This window comes from Pteropus medius, unplaced genomic scaffold, assembly GCF_902729225.1.
Source record: "Pteropus medius unplaced genomic scaffold, Ma_sr-lr_union100, whole genome shotgun sequence".
Classification (NCBI taxonomy): Eukaryota; Metazoa; Chordata; class Mammalia; order Chiroptera; family Pteropodidae; genus Pteropus; species Pteropus medius.
Window position 1 is genome coordinate 3,768,221 of NW_024354875.1, and position 16,049 is coordinate 3,784,269.

General features: G+C 40.1%; 1 pseudogene; it reads left to right on the plus strand.

Moving 5' to 3' along the window:
• Positions 1-6,484: 6,484 nt before the first annotated feature.
• LOC120597529 (uncharacterized) lies at positions 6,485-6,603 on the plus strand (annotated as a pseudogene).
• The last annotated feature ends 9,446 nt before the right edge of the window (positions 6,604-16,049 follow it).

Consider the following 16,049-nt stretch of genomic DNA (forward strand, 5'->3'; position numbering starts at 1 on the left):
AAGAAGAGTATTCATGGGTGTCGAGTAGCCAAAGTTGTGTCTGTGACAAAAATTGGATAGTGGCTTCACCGAGTCCACCACGAATCACTTGTATCGAACCTCACCGCACGCTGGAGGCTGAGAAAGTCTGCATTTCCCAGACGTCCTTCCAGCTCAGTTTTCCCACATGACCTCGCCGTTCTAGCTCTCTCTAAAATAAAATAGGGAAAGAGGTGTTTAAACCCAGATTTGGACGATGTTCTCACTGCAGTAGAAATTTCAGGAGTCAGAAAGATGGGAATTTGAATCCCTGCTCTGCCACTGAATCCTGCATGACTGTAGGGAATTTCTTGAACTCAGCACTGAGCCTCAGCATCCTACGTGTATAACGACAAACTTTCCATGAAAAAATTATTACGAGAAGTAACTGAGATCATGAGTGTAAACCACCTAATACAGTACCTGGCACACATCACCAAACGTTGGTTCCTCATCCCTTCACAATTGACAGATCTGTTTGGCACTTTGGCAACTGTTCATAACTTTCCAGAGTTATATGAGTAAGCAAAAAATAAAGTGTAACATTGCAGAAATGATAATAAAAGAATTTACAATATTATGTAACAGGGCATGAAGCCAGGGGAAATATCACTGCAACTGAGATCTGATTTCTTTTTGTAGGTAGAAAGTGGGCAAAGCCCTCTTAGAATTCCAGGCCAATATCCCATTAAAATTTCTGGACATTGTCGTTTCACCCAATGTGTTAGGTAAATAGTTTACAGGTGTAGAACCAGGTTTTTATGCAGCCTCCTCTACCTGCCTTCTCTGCCATATTGGTTTATTTATCTTTTGGAGCAGGAGGTGCTATTTAATACATAGCAATTGCCTAGAGTGTTTATTTTTCTTTTTTTTTTCTTTTTCTTTTTCTTTTTAGTACTTTCCAGTTTAGAATTCCTAAAATATGTTATTACATGCTCTCCATTTTCATGTTAAAGCAGAACTATTTGAAAGGCTTGTTCTGAAAATTCACTCCTGACTTAACTTTCAGAGATGAATAAAAATTCAAAATGGGCTCCTTCACAGTGGAAACCACCACTTTAAAAACACTGAAGCAAAGTTAGTTTTCAGGGCTGGTTCTCACGCTGAGCCTATTGTTCTAGAAATGTTTGGTACCAGATAACCCAGAGCAGCACAAGAAAGGTATTCATTATCAAGTAAGAAAAGATACAATGCATGATTTTTTTTCTGGTATAAACTGCTCAGGACTTCCCGGCCCAAGGTAGGGAGGAAGTTCACCTTTGAGAACTGGTTGAGTGGAGAGAAGGAACCTGTTATTATTTTAGTAAAATATTTTGTGAGCCTGATGAAAGTTATGTGTGACTTAAATATTTGCAGATTATGTTCGTTGGATTCTTCTAATACAACTAGGAATATAAAGACAAGGAATAGATATTTAGGTATATACCTCTATAAGTATAGTATTTAGATATCATTTAATAAATTTATTAATTCCACCCATTTACTAATGGGTGACGGGAAGGAGATAAAGGGAAGAATAGAGGACAAAAGAGAGAAAATATATAACAGAGACAGATGGTTAAAGCGGAAGAAAAAAAGAAGGCATCGAAAGAACAAGAAAAAATGTAGGGCATATGAACAGAGAGAGAGAGGGATAGAGGGTAACTCTAAAATATAACAGGAAGCATGGTGCTAAATCATCTGACTGACTTCTACATCCTGGGAGCAAGTGATCATAAGTATAGAAAAGAAGCTGTTTATTTCTCTTTCCTCCCTACCTGCCGCCATGTGTGTTTACCCCCGTCCCCCACATACACAGCCCAAGGACAATAAACCCTTGTCCCCTAACCCATGCTCAGAGCATGAGGACTCATCACGGAATGACAAACAGTGAGTCACGGAGACCTGGAAAGGGACCTGCCCCCATAGTCATCGTTCGGTTGATCTTGGTTCCATCCTGGAATGGAGAATGCGCTTCCCAAGGGAGAGGGGAATCGCTTCCTTCTCACAGGGTGACTCCTCAGCCTGTGCCCACCACTCTCGAGACTGGTGCCAGCAAGTCTAACTCGTCTCCTGCAGGACGGCCCACCTCGAAACCCCGCTGGCTCCTCTCACCACCACCTCCCCGTCTCCTCTTCATTATGAACCTGCCTTCTGAAGACATTTCCCTCCTTTCCTTTTCTCTTTTTCAAGCTATGGCTCATTCCCTTGCTGTGGTCCAGACAATGCAATAGAAAGAGGCTGTTATTGCCCTTCTTCTAGAAATCTCTAGACTAATACAGCACATTCAGGGCAAATGACTTTTCCTTGAGCAGCCACCCGGTAAGAGGAGCCGGCACGGCTAGAGAGCAATTTATGGGCTACATGTCTCACCCTCAAAAACGGTTTCCTTCCGCTTCTCTGGGTACAGACCTTCGGGAAATTGCTGGAACGAGATAAGAGCGTTTGTCTTTGGCTGAGTCTCAGATCGCTTCACGCGCCAGTTCTCCTTCCCACAACGGATGTTCCCGAGCCCTCTTTTCCTGAAGCCCCTGCAGTGAGCAGGGGACCCCCTGGACGTGCTTGAATGGCCAGCGTGTCGCAAGCCTCTACATTGGCTGCCCTCCTTAACGATCTCCCTCCAAAGCCTCTCCCAGGCAGGCTTCCTCCTCCTGCACAGTGTTCGGGTGGAAAGGGGGAGTGGGGAGCCAGGGGGAGTGGGGAGTCTTGACTCAGCTGCAGGTGACTTAATTAACCTTCATTCCCTCTTCTGTAAAATGAAGGTACATAATAGTGCCAGCCTCCTGGTGTCCTTGTGAGATATAGCAATATGTGCAAACCCCTAGAACAGGACAAGGTACTCAGAAAGTGCTCAGGAACTGCCGGCTGCTATTCCCACATTTACTCTGGCTCTGACTCCAAAGAAAGCCCATGTAATTTATAAAGTCATGCCAAGGAGTGGCTGACGATCAGCTTTCAAGTGTCACGTACAGGATTCTATAACATCAGGCTCTTGAAATAGCCAAATTCTGGGGATACAAGCATTTTTCCACTATAATTCTCACCCCTGACTACACACGAGAATCATCTGGGAATCTTTTAAAGACTGCTGATGCCCTGGCTCCCTCCTCCACCAGCTTTTCTGATGTAAGTAGTCTGAGTGAGGCCTTGTTCCCTCAAAAAATATAATGGGCAGCCATGGCTGATAACCACTGATGCAAAGCAAGGCTCTTAATGAGGGTGGCCATCAGATCACTTGTGTGATTAAAATTATAGATAGATAGATAGATAGATAGATAGATAGATAGATAGAAAGATAGATAGATAGAAAGATCTAGATAGATCAATCGATAGAGAGAGAGAGAGAGAGAGAGAGAGAGAGACTAAAATGGCCATCCCACAGGCTAAAATGGGACCAAGCACTTATACATTTCTAAAGCTATACAGGTAATTCTGATGTGCTTTGGAGAACCACTGGCCCCAAATATTTGTCACCTTTCCAAAAGTAATGAAGAAAGATCGGTTCCCAGACAATAGTCTGAGATGTGGTATCCACTGGGGATGACATTTTCCCTGGCCCAGAGTACCTTATCTAGACCCAGATGCTAGGGCTCAGCTCCAGGACCAGCCCTGGGCGGAAGTGGCTACAGGGAAGAAAGGGGACCTGGGCCCCTGGCTCTTTCTTTCCTGATTGAGCAAATCACAAACCAGAAGCGTTTTGTTGCTGAGAATGGGAAAAAGCAGGAGAAATGGCTGTAGCCATGAGGTCCCTTCTTTCTCTAACCAGAATGTTTTAGATCGAGCGAAATAGCCTTAAGAAAGTTGTGTCTATTTCTATCAACATATGCGTGTGAGAACAGATTTTCAACAATAACTGATACGAATTAAACACAGGAAGAAGTATAATATTGTCACTTCATTTCACACCGTGCCAAATATAGATGTGCAAATTGACAAGCTTATATAAAAGAAAAAAATACACTCAAAGTAAAATAAACTGTTATGTTTTTATTTTTATCTATCTACTTTCTTTAACATGCTTTCTTTAAAAAAAAAAAATACATATAGGTGATTAGCATAACTTTACTTCCTGGGTTTCCTTAAAATGAGTTTCCATTGTTCTAGAATTGCTCTTCCCATGCGAACAAACCAGGAAAGAGGATATTGGATGGATGGATGGATGGATGGATGGATGGATGGATGGATGGACAGAGAATGGACAGAGGGACGGAGGGATGGATGATAGTTGGATAGCTGATGGAGAAAAGAATGAGAGATGGAAACAGGAAGACTAGGAAGAATGGGGAAGAGGGAGATAATTAGATCAAGAGGACGAGAAAGAGGAGGAAAAATATAAGAGAGTATGCAGATTGCATTGAGGAAAGAATGCTGAGAGTTACAATACAAACGAATTAAATGGGCTCATGTCCTCAGTTTCCTCACTTGAAAACGAGCAAATCAGTTCTGAACAGTTTCAGTATCCTTTCCAGCTCTGGCATTCTCTGTGCGTATGAGGTAGACAAAGAAGAAAGAAAAAGAAAAGCGAGGAAAAGAGATTCAGTCATTCCAAAGCATTAGGCTATGCATGAGTGTCTTATGGTCACTGTACCAAATGATCACGACCTTATTGGCTTAAAACACAAACATATTCTCTTAAAGTTCTAGAGCAGTGGTCCCCAACTGTTTTGGCACCAGGGATCGGGGCTTCTATGAGAATCTAATGCATGATGATCTGAGGCGAAGCTGAGGCAGTGATGCTAGTGCTGAGGAGTGGCTGCAGATACAGATGAAGCTTGGCTCAGCTCACCCACCACTCACCTACTGCCATGTGGCCGGATTCCTAACAGGCCACAGACTGGTACCTGGGATTGGGGACCCCTGTTCTAGAGGACAGTCTTAGAATCCAGACAGCCCCTAGAAGTCCCTGCCTTTAACCTGTTTCTGCAGCCTCATTTATTATTCATTCCTCCTCACTGTCCCAGCTAATGCTACACTGTCTTCCTTCAGTCCCTTATTTAAATCTTGGAGCCAAAATGGAGTTCACTTGCCCCTCCAGATTGCTCAGGGAAGAAAATGTGCCACTACTTAAATGAGATGAATGTCATTTAACGCCCAAGGTCACGCAAAGAGGGGTCTGCTAGTAAGCCTTTTTACTATCTTATGAAATCCCAGTTTCTTTTCCAGTTCTGTATGGATTCAGAGGCCAGGGTTTTTTAACTGGCTCAAACAGTTTTTGTTAGCATCTCCAGAAAGGTAGAAAAAAGAGGAAAAAAAAAGAATATAGAAAATAGTGTAAAATATGAATATGTTTAAAGGAGGGTGGTTTTTAGATTTCCGTTTAAAAAAAAAAATGGTCTGACCCAGTTTTCAACTAGGTCAAGATGTGGTAGACTGAGTTAAATCATGAAAGGCACAAATTACCCTAGAGCAGGGGAGTGTGCCCGTGAGGTGACTTCCTACCTGCTCCTTTAACCAAAGTGGAACTTGCCTTTCCAGTTGAGGGAGTATCATACCCCAGAGGAAAAGTGAGCTCATGATTTTAACATCCCTTTACTTTATTTTCCCACCCTCCTTTCAACTTCAACCCGTTTCCCCATTCCTTCCTGCAATGGCTGGTTTCCCCCTTTTTAATGACTTGGAGTACCCCTAAATGGGTGGCTTTGTGGTGTTTTTCATCCTTTCTGTCTCCTTTTACTTTAATTTTTTTGGCAGAGTAAAATGCAGAGACCTGAAATTTAGAAAATCTAACCATTTTTATCCTTTTTTCTTCTTCTATCTTTTTACCAACATCATAACTCTTAAATATTTTTACTTCTTTTGGCTAATTATTTCCCTTTGCATCTTCAACGATTCCATTATTTGGACTTTTCTCTTATGCCATTCTTGGTTGTTTTTAAAAGATTTTTCCATTGCTTGGTTTTGTGCGTCTTTGAAATTTGAGCTCTTTCTACTTTTTATACATGTTTGTTCTTTAAAAAATAAGCCTCATTTTATTCTTGCCTGTGAACTTTTAATTTCTACTTTCCTGTTAGACATTTCTGACCGATTTTTCTTTTCCTGCTGAAACTTCGTTTTTCACTTCTCTTTCATTTATCATTTCCCGTCCTTCACCTAAAATGCAAATGGTCTTATCAAGCCGATTTCAAGGTCTTTTTTTACTTTCTTCTTCCTCTTTCTCACTGTAGTGCTTCCCGCTATTTTTAGTATTCCATCTTTAATATTGCTTCTCTTAGTCTCCGTCCTCACTCATTCCCCACCCTCTCTCCTTCTTTGTGTCTCTGCCTCAGTTTCTCCTTCTAAGTTTTCCTCAGTTTCCTCGTCTTTTCTTTTTTTTTTCTTTTCTTCACCTCATAGCAGCTCTTTGTTCTGCTTCTGTAGACATGCTTGCTGCATAGGCCAAAGGGCAGGGTGACCTCAAGATCAACTGAAGACTCACCCTCCCCTTTGCTTGTTCTGTCTAGATGACAGATGTATTGCGGATAAGCCCTATAGAAGTAAGATTACTGTGGTCTATGGCCATGCCTCCCTGAACAAGCCCAATCCCATCTGATCTCGGAAGCTAAGCAGGATCAGGCCTGGTTAGTACTTGGATGGGAGACCACCTAGGAAGACCAGGTGCTGTAGGCATAAAAACTTTTTTTAAAAAGTAAGGTTATCTCTGAGCTCGGGGCCCAGATCTTCAGAGTGCTAGCTCTTCTGAGACTGCTGGCATAATAAACCTGAGTTCTCCAACTCTCCGAGTGGTGCTTAGTTTCTTGCCAGTCTGATTTTTTTCTGCAACACCTGCCAGATCCATTGCATTTCCTCTCACATAGAAGCCTGGAGTCCCAGGTGTCAAGACTGAGTCTTATCTCTGCCTGAAATGCTTTCCCCCTTTCTCTGTTAATCTCCTACCATTCCTCCAAGACTTATCCAGATGTCATTTTCCCCCTGACCACTAGCCTGGTTAGTCGAATGTTATCTTTTCTTCTATCACCCCATGGTTTCAGCCTCATTATCAATCAACATTCAAGGTGGGATTGTAAATTTAACCTTTAAAAAAGGCTTATTTAAAGATGTAAAAAATATCTGATTTAACAACATATGAAATCACGAGTGCATAAAACAAATATATAATATATCGAATAATTATTTCTAAAAATCTATATCACCTCCACCCAGGTCAGCACTCCAAGAAACGTCAAGTATCCAATGTTAGTCATACCCTGTTTACCGTCCTGAAAATAACTGTTAGCTTTGTCTTTATAATAATCACTTTCTCACTTTTCTTTAGTTTTACCACCTTTGCATGCATGCTTAAGCAATAAAGCTTAATTTTTCCCATATTTGAATTTTATGGGATCATTCCGGAGATGGCTCTCTTTGGTCTTCTTTCTTTCACTCAACACTATCTTTAAGATCCCAGGCTATTGTTGCAATGAGCTGTCATGTGCATATTTTCTCTTCTGTCTAGATTTCCACTGCATGCGATATCCCACCATTTATTTATTTATTCCAAAGTCGATGGACCAATTTGGAGCTAGTGTAAATATTGCTGCCAAGAGCATTCCTGTGGAAGAATCCTGGCACAGGTATGCATGCATTTTTTTGAGGGTATAAATGAGAAAGAATTGTTGAGTCACAGACTATGCCCTTAACTTTAGTAAAAAAAAAAAAGGCACGCTGTTTCCAAAGTTGTAACAATTTACATTTTCCATCAGTAGTCTGTGGGATTTCCTTTTGATCCATAGACTCACCAACCCCTGCTGATCTGATGGGCAAATATGGACATTTTCATCTCCTTCTGCCTGGAACTACCCAGTTGACTGGGTATAGAAAATGTTCCCATGAATTAATTAATTCATAAGACTCCCTAATGTTTATGAATCAGTACAGATTAATTTCAATGTCCGAATATTTTCCAAGGATTTACCTTAAGAGGGTTTGTGGTCAAGTGTGTATGAACAATATCTACTCTGCTAAATTTTTTTTCTTTAACATATAAAAAGATTTTCTCTGCTAGTGCTGCTGGTATGCAGGTCAAAGTTTGTGTAAGCCTTTGTGCAGAGTAGAGGGAGGCAGGCTTCAGTGCATTGCACAGTCAATGCCTTCAGCCCTAAGACAAAGGATGGACAGCATCACCAAGTCTCCATGTCTTGAGCTCAAGGGGAGACTTTCCACTTCCGTCTCACAAAGAAAGTATGGTTTCAAGATTTAATCTTTCCAAGGACTTCAGTGGAGTTCTGCTACCTCCAGAGGCAGGATCCAATTAGGATGGTTTATGCCTATCGATCTCATGCAGCCCTTCCTTAATGTCCTCCCTCCCAGTAAAATAGTAAGTGCCCACTAGTAAATTTTCTAAAATGAAAATTGTTTATGGATTGATTTTTTTTTTTTTATTAAAAGATGTGAAAAGATGTCTGGCCAGACCTAACACTGTGTCTTCGTGCTTCATTGGAGATCATTTGCTAGAGTGGTGGTAGAAGTGAAGCCATAAAGCACAAAAACTGCCACTAGGAAACACATGTTCAAGGATTTTTTTTAATGCCAGTAAAGGATTGCTAATACAAATTTCCCCACCTACAAACAAATGTTTCCCTTTACTCAAATGTTAATCGAATGTATGAGTTAATACCCTATAATTTTCTTAAATGCTTTTTGGTTAGAGCTTCTGTGATAACTTGGTTTAAAATCCTCATCTTTAAATCTCTTCTTCCTTTAATATTTCCTCTTCTAGACAATATGTTTTTGAAGGGGTTCTTCAAGTTCAGTGTAAAGTATCTGTTTGTCAGAGAAGTTATTTCCTTTGAGAAGAAATTCTTCAAAAGTTGAGAGGAAAAGAGAATATTCGTCATTAGAAAAATTTTGTAAACTGTCCTAACATGCTCAGAAAATGATATTTGAAGTATATGAAATGAAAGAACCTCCAGGCTTCAAACCTTTCAGTTGTCAGCACCTACAAACCTCATCAAATTATTTCCTATTTGATGAATGAATCCTTCTTAGCAAACAACAGTTAAGAGTCAATGAAACAAGAGGTCAAAACTTGATTCAATACAATCACATGTGCCCTTCTGGTCAGCCATGTTAGTTTTTAAAACTAGGGAATAAGCAACTTTTTGCAAGAAGAGAATATCACCACTAAGAATTTAAAAAAAAAAATGATGAAATGTTATGGGCTTAAGAATAAAAAGAGCAGTTGGCTGGGATTCTGATGGTTCTCATCCTAGAATCTTCTTAGTATATACTTGAACAAGATTCCTGAGCCTCATATTTTTATATCTGTAAAAAGAGTGAAATTAGATCATCTCTAAAATTACATAAGGGCATTCATTTCTGTGATCCATTGATACTAAGTCCTCAGAATTAATGAACTAATTTCTTTAAACCAGGGAAAAATCATAATGCTGACTGTTTTACACATTCAATAGATAAAACTAAACAAAAATATCCACTACACGCTTACTAGAATGGCTACATATTTTTTCTTTTTAATGACATTAAATGTTGGCAAGAATATGGAGGAACTAGAGCTCTGAAAGACAGTTGATGGGAGTTTAAAATGTTATAATCATTTCGGGAAATTATATGGTGGTTTCTTTTACAACTACATATACATTTACTCTCTGACCCAGAAATTCCACTCCAACTTATTTATCCAAGAGAATTAAAAATATAGATCCACAAAAAAACTTCACAGGAATATTTGTAGTCGCTTTATTCATAATAACAAAAAACTGCTGGGATGCTGGGCTACTCTGATCCATCCTATGTCCTGCAGTCAAAATGATCATTCAGAAAACACCTGGGCGTTTTTTTTCATCCCTCAGTGGTTGAGGGTCAAATTCCAAACCCCTTTGCATGCCTCCTGACGTACTCTTGTATATAGTCCCCACAACAGAAATGCCCTTGGTACCAAACATCCCTTTGTTCCCTCGATGTGATGGATTGCAGATTGGCTCACTCAACCTCTGCTCTATCTTCCTCCTTCTATTTGGAGAGTTTGGGAAACTAAAGCAACATTTTGCAAACTCTCTTTCACTTAGGGTACAGGGGGTAACGTTGTCTGCCTATTAGGTCTACTAGTTCAAGATGTGGAACGTTTTTTTCTAGTTTTTGTTATCGGGCGAAGCCACAAAAACATGAGGTTTCTCTGCCAGCATTCCGTGTCCATCTCCAGCTTCAAGGGTAATGAGTTGTTGGAATCTCTTGATGAAGCTTTCTAATGCCTAAATTGCAGCTAAAGGTTTCTATTTTTCAGTTTCTGGATAGACTAGAGGTAGTTGAAATGGTGGCAACTAGCTGTTGGTGATTTCAATCAATAGTCTTGATTCCAGCCTAGCTCCCCTAATGGGTCAGCTTCTTATGGTTCTAAAATTGTTCCTGGAGGCCCAAATTTGAACCCATCCTGTCAGGCCTTCTAATAATTTTCCAAAACTTAATTTCCTTCATTAAAAGCTTTCTTAATTAAAATACCTAGAGTTGCTTTCATTTTCCACACTAGTTTCTGACTGATAAAATTGTGTGAATCTGAGAAGCAAGTAGTTAAAAACATAAGAAATAATAAGAACTGACACTTGGATGGAGATTCCAAAATCTGGAACATCCAGCTACCTTACACACTTGATAGAAAAATAGATTACCTGACTCTACCTCAAACCTGCAGGAAAAGAATCTCTCTGGGTGTAGCCTAAGATATATTTTTTTAAATCCCTCCATTTGATTATGATGCAACCTGCCTAACACAAAAGTACAAGGACAGGCATGTAGGATTTTAAGATGTAAAGGTTCATGGACGTCATGAAACTCAATCTGATGCAAGAGTCTCAGTGCTGATATTCAATATTTCCCAATCGATTGAAGAAGAAAAGGAATCTTACAGATTAGGTTATTGTCTGCAGTAATTTATCAACTTAGCAGAAACTCTCTATTGAAAAAAGCCACCTTCACAGAAAGAATGAAATAACTTCTCTCAAGACTATGCAATAAAGTAAATTCCCAACTGTGACATAAAAATACACATTTTATGTTGCAAAATGTATATTAAACTTATAAGAATATGTGATATACTACTAAGATCTTTAAAAATATTTTTATTAGCTTAAGACATATTACAGATATTATTTTGAGATCCAAACAGGATCTCAAAGCAGAATATCATAGAATCATAGAACTACATGAGTCAAGATTAGAAGTAACCTTAAAGATAATTATTTTAAAACTCACATTGAGAGTAAAAGGCACAACTTAAAAATAAAGACATTTAAAAAATAAGTGACCTCAGAGGCCCTTACCTTGGTATTTTTACTCAGTTGCTGGCCAAGCAAAGAACAATGTACTTAATGCAGCATTTGGGGCTATTTTCAAGTAAATGCCAACATACATTCACTTGCCTACTTAATCGGTCTTTAGTTTTCACTGAAGTGTTACCTTGAGATGCTCATTAATCGTACCCCTTCTGTGAATCCAACTCTATCATAAACAGAGAGTAGAAGAAAGCAGAACAAAACAAAATAAAAAATTAACAAAAATGTGTACATTTTAGAGACAACTGATTATGGAAATGTATGCAATGAATTTAAATCAGAAAGTAAAGACGGAGGACAAAGTTTTTTCCAACGTCACCACTCTCAACATTCCAATGCTGACAATGACACCGTGAGGTGTCACTTCCCTTTGAAGAGATGTCACCCCACTTTTGAGTATCAACTGCACAGAGTTCTTTCAAAATCGTAAGACTGAATGGCTAAATGATAGTTAAATATCACAAGGATAGTCTGATCTGAACTTTAGGGTAGAGAATTTACATTGGTAAATACATAAACATGAGACATATCTGGAGTGGAGTTGTGGTTAACGGCTTCATATAGATCCTGCATCTGGCAGGTAGGGTGTCACGGTCTGAGAGTCTAAGGTAGAAACTGATCCTTGCTTCCTAGAATAGTGACTGCCAATAAGGATTAGTGAGCTCATAGAGGGAAAACAAAAAACTCGATTTAGTTGTTAAAAAACGCATAAAGATAATCACACATTTATTGTGTTGTAGTTCAGCAGGCAAACTCACAATCATTCATTGATTTGGCAGGTACTTCCTGGGCACCCAGCATGTGACATGTACTCTGTGGAGCCCTGGGAGACAGTGGTGAACAGGGTCTTTGTTTTCATAGAGCTTACATTCTGGATATACTACATATGCCAGAAATGCTGCCAATATTCTAATGGGCTCATTCTCTTCAGAAGCTTGGGTTTTGGGGCCAAGGTGCCCTGGGCTTGATTCCCAGCCTCGCCTCTTGCTGAACATGTAATCCTGAGTGCTCATCCCACCTGCATGGCTTTCTCCTTCTCCTTGTCTCTGTGGCGGATATGTCCAACATGGCACCACCTTGGGGTAGGAGGCGACCCGACCCCACTGTGTGGGGAGAAAAAGCTCATTCGTGTGTTTCAGATGAGAAAGGCCCAACCTTGGGGAAGAAAACAAAATTCCTCTTGCCTTAATCAACTTTTCCTTTTCCTTAATCCATTTTCCAGCTTAGGGACCCCATATTGGTAAGACTTCTATAGGTTGATCCTGATCTCCGTAGAGATGAGCATGCTTGTTCCCTCTCCCATGGACTTTCCCAAGAGCCAAATTTCCTTAATCACAAGAATCGGCTGGGCACGTCTAGAAGTGGCGATTCTTGGACCACGCTCTACACCTAATAAATCAAAATCTCTGCACTTTTCTATTTTTAACAACTAAGAGAAACCAGGGGCTACTTCTATGTTTAACAAGTCTAGATATTCCATCAAAACTTTTGTGTTCTTTTCTAAAGACTTTTTCTGATCATGAAATTAATATATGCACATAGGAGGAAGTTTTTTAAAAAGAAAAAAATGTTAAGAAGGAAACAAAACCTACCCATTGTCCCAAAGTCTAGAATTAAGAAAAATTATCATGTTTGTGTTTTTTCATTTTTTATTCTATGCACATAAATTTTTCTAAATTATTTAAGATTATACCATAAATACTGTTTTTTCCTTATAGATGTTCTCTGTATATATGTACATATATTCTGAGCACACATCTAACTAGTATTTTACAGAAATAATTTCATTTAACTATTATCTATTGAGAATTCCTCTTGTGTAGATACTGTGTTAGGTGCTGGGGATACAGGAATGAGAAGCAGGAAGAGATCTGTGTCTTAATGAACTTACATTACGATAGTAGGAGATGGTCAGAAAACCAGCTAACTGATACATAAATGAATAAAATAATTACAATCAGTGCAAATGTCAAGAATGATAATATTTGGGTGCCGATTAGGTGCCAGGTACGGTTCCAAGTATAAACTCATTTAATCTTCATAACAATCCTTTAGGGCAAATGTTAGAATGACCCCAATTTTATAAATGTGAAAACAGAGGCACCAATTGCTTATCAACATATCTGTGTATTTATAAGATGCTGTGAAATAATGACTGGAAAGACCAACTTAGGCCACACGGCCAGAAGAGACCTCACTGCAGATACTAGAGCTGCAAGGTAGAGGACTTGGCAGTGTAGAAACTGAGAAGCATCGTGTAGGACAGAGGGATATTAGCTGTCACTATGTGCAGGCTCCTGATGCTTGAGGGAGTGCCCCCTTTGGTTTCTGGATTGTGGGGAGTTCTGGGTAGTCTGGGGAAGGAGTTAGGATGGTGATTGGAAGTCCTAAGCAGTATAACTTTATTAATCATTAGAGAAGTATTCTGATAATTTTAACAACCCTAGGTGACACCAGCTAAAAATTATCCAAGCATGCATTGAGTATACTTGTGTGTACAGCCCATAATGTATTAAAGTTATCCCTCCTGATTAGATATTTTGATTGTACCTCTTTTAACACTGTCATGAGCATCTTCATCCATACATACTTATGCAATAATGCCATTATTCCCGTAGGATGAAATTCCAGGAAATAGAGATACTGTGAAATGTGTGCACATGTTTAAGGCTTTTGACACATCCTGATAAATCTACTTTAAAATGTATCAAGCTATACTACCATTTATTGTATGAGGGCTGATTTTCCCTGGGAATTATCAAGTAGTTTTCCTAGTCATTCAGTTATCCAAAGAGTATTTTCTAGATGCAAGACCCTGTTTGAGACATTGCAAGAAATGCAGAGATGTGATGCTCTGCTCTAAAGGGGACCCCAGCATTGTGCACAGATGAAGCACTCGTGATAGGTATAGTGCATGGGAGAACAAAGTCCACGCTCCATCACTGGGAGAGACATGACATGGCTTGGGCGCTCAGAGGGATGAGGGAGTAGCTTTGGCTGGACTGATCTGGGAATGGTCCATGCAGGAGAAAGCACGTGAGCTTGGTCTTGATCTAGATAGAGGTGAGGGCAGCATTCTAAGTAAAGCTATAGAGAGAGATGGTAAACAGAACATGACAAAGATTACCCAAACCTGGGAAAGGAAGTCATTGTACCTGGAGTGTGAGGAAGAACATGCTCCAAGAAGCAGGATGGACTAGATCAGGAAGGGCCCTGCTTCCTGGGCTGAAGACTCAATAGGTAATGGAGACTCAGGGGCAATTTATAATCCAGAGAATGGTAAAATCCAGTTTCGAGGATGAATATGGCAATGATATCCAGGCATATTTAAAGAGAAAGAAATTAGAGGCTGGTAAACTTCTTAGGACGTGAGTCACAGAAAAAAAGTGAGAGTGGTAGGAAGAGAGATGAAGAACAGAATACAGCTGCTTCAAGGGTCAAGGTCAGTGCCTGACTGGCAGTGGGGATGGGGTGTGAGGGCAAGGAAGGAGTCCCACAGCTTTCGGGGTTATGACCGACAGACTGGAAAATAGAGCCAGATGAACTGACTGACAGACAAACAGAGAATAGTGTTCGTTTCAAGGTGGGGTTTGGGGAGAGGGTACTTATAGTTTCTTGGAGTTTTATTTGTGCGTATTTTCCAGCTGTAGTCTGTTTAAAACCTTTTTTAAAACCTTTTTTAAATAATTAGAAGAGAGGAAGATATTGAAGAAACAGGACACGCACATACTAGTACATGTGTGTTGGTGTACACGCCTCTTTCTCCACCTGAAACAACCTGAAACACATCCTCACACACTCAGTTCCTGTGTTTTCTGAACTTGGATACCTTCTGCAAGTTCCAGGTGGAACTCTTGGCTAGTCCCTTAACTTCCATAGCATTTCTGGTATAGACACTGCTTTTATGGGTTTAAAAATAAAGCCTCTCCCTCCTTCACCATTGTAGGCTAAATATGCAATTTAGGTTTATTTGTTGTCAGGTTTTTGTTTGTTCGTTTGTTTGTGTTTTGAAGAACAAGATCTTTACCCCCAACCCTTAGTCGTGAAAACAGAAAACACTCCTTTACTCCAAACGACATTTCCTCGGAGTCTGACTCATTGACTAGCAGGATTCACATCTAGAGATTGTCCTGAGGATTTTACAGCAGGGCAGAGAGTGGAGCAGAGGCAGACCCAGTCAGGCCCAGACAAGATCAGAGCTGAACTGAGCAGCGTGGTGGCAGCAGGAAGAGGTAGAGGGAAGATGAGCTTCGCCCTGGGAGCCATGAGGGTGGAAACCGAGGAAACTGAGTCCCCGAAACAAGTGAAACTCCACATCCGGGTCAGATGAGATTGAACCCGATATGCCAAATCCAGGGGACGTGGTGACGAAAGAAGGTCAAGGCGATCAGAGCAACTACCCAACACTCGATTTTATTAAAGATGACAGATGCCACCTGATCTTTCTATTTGAAGCCTCTGCCCTATGTGTATTAAACCAAGAGCAGGCCATTGGTGTGCCATGAAACAGGAGAGCTTCCTGCCTCTCCCTTTATTGCGTGGGGGGAGGGGCACAATGACACCCTTTACAGTGTTTAGATAAGAACCACGTGTGTCAGCTTCTGCATTGCGATCGATTAAACTGCTGCCAGATAATTCAAGTGAGATGAGACTTCCATTAATTAAGTTTTGCTGGGACTATTTCGCTCCATGAACATAGTTCTATCTCCCCTACCAAACAAACAAACAAACAAACAAAAAACAGCGTTAAGACAGAAGTGAGAAAATTTCTGTGGCAGAAGAATTCAC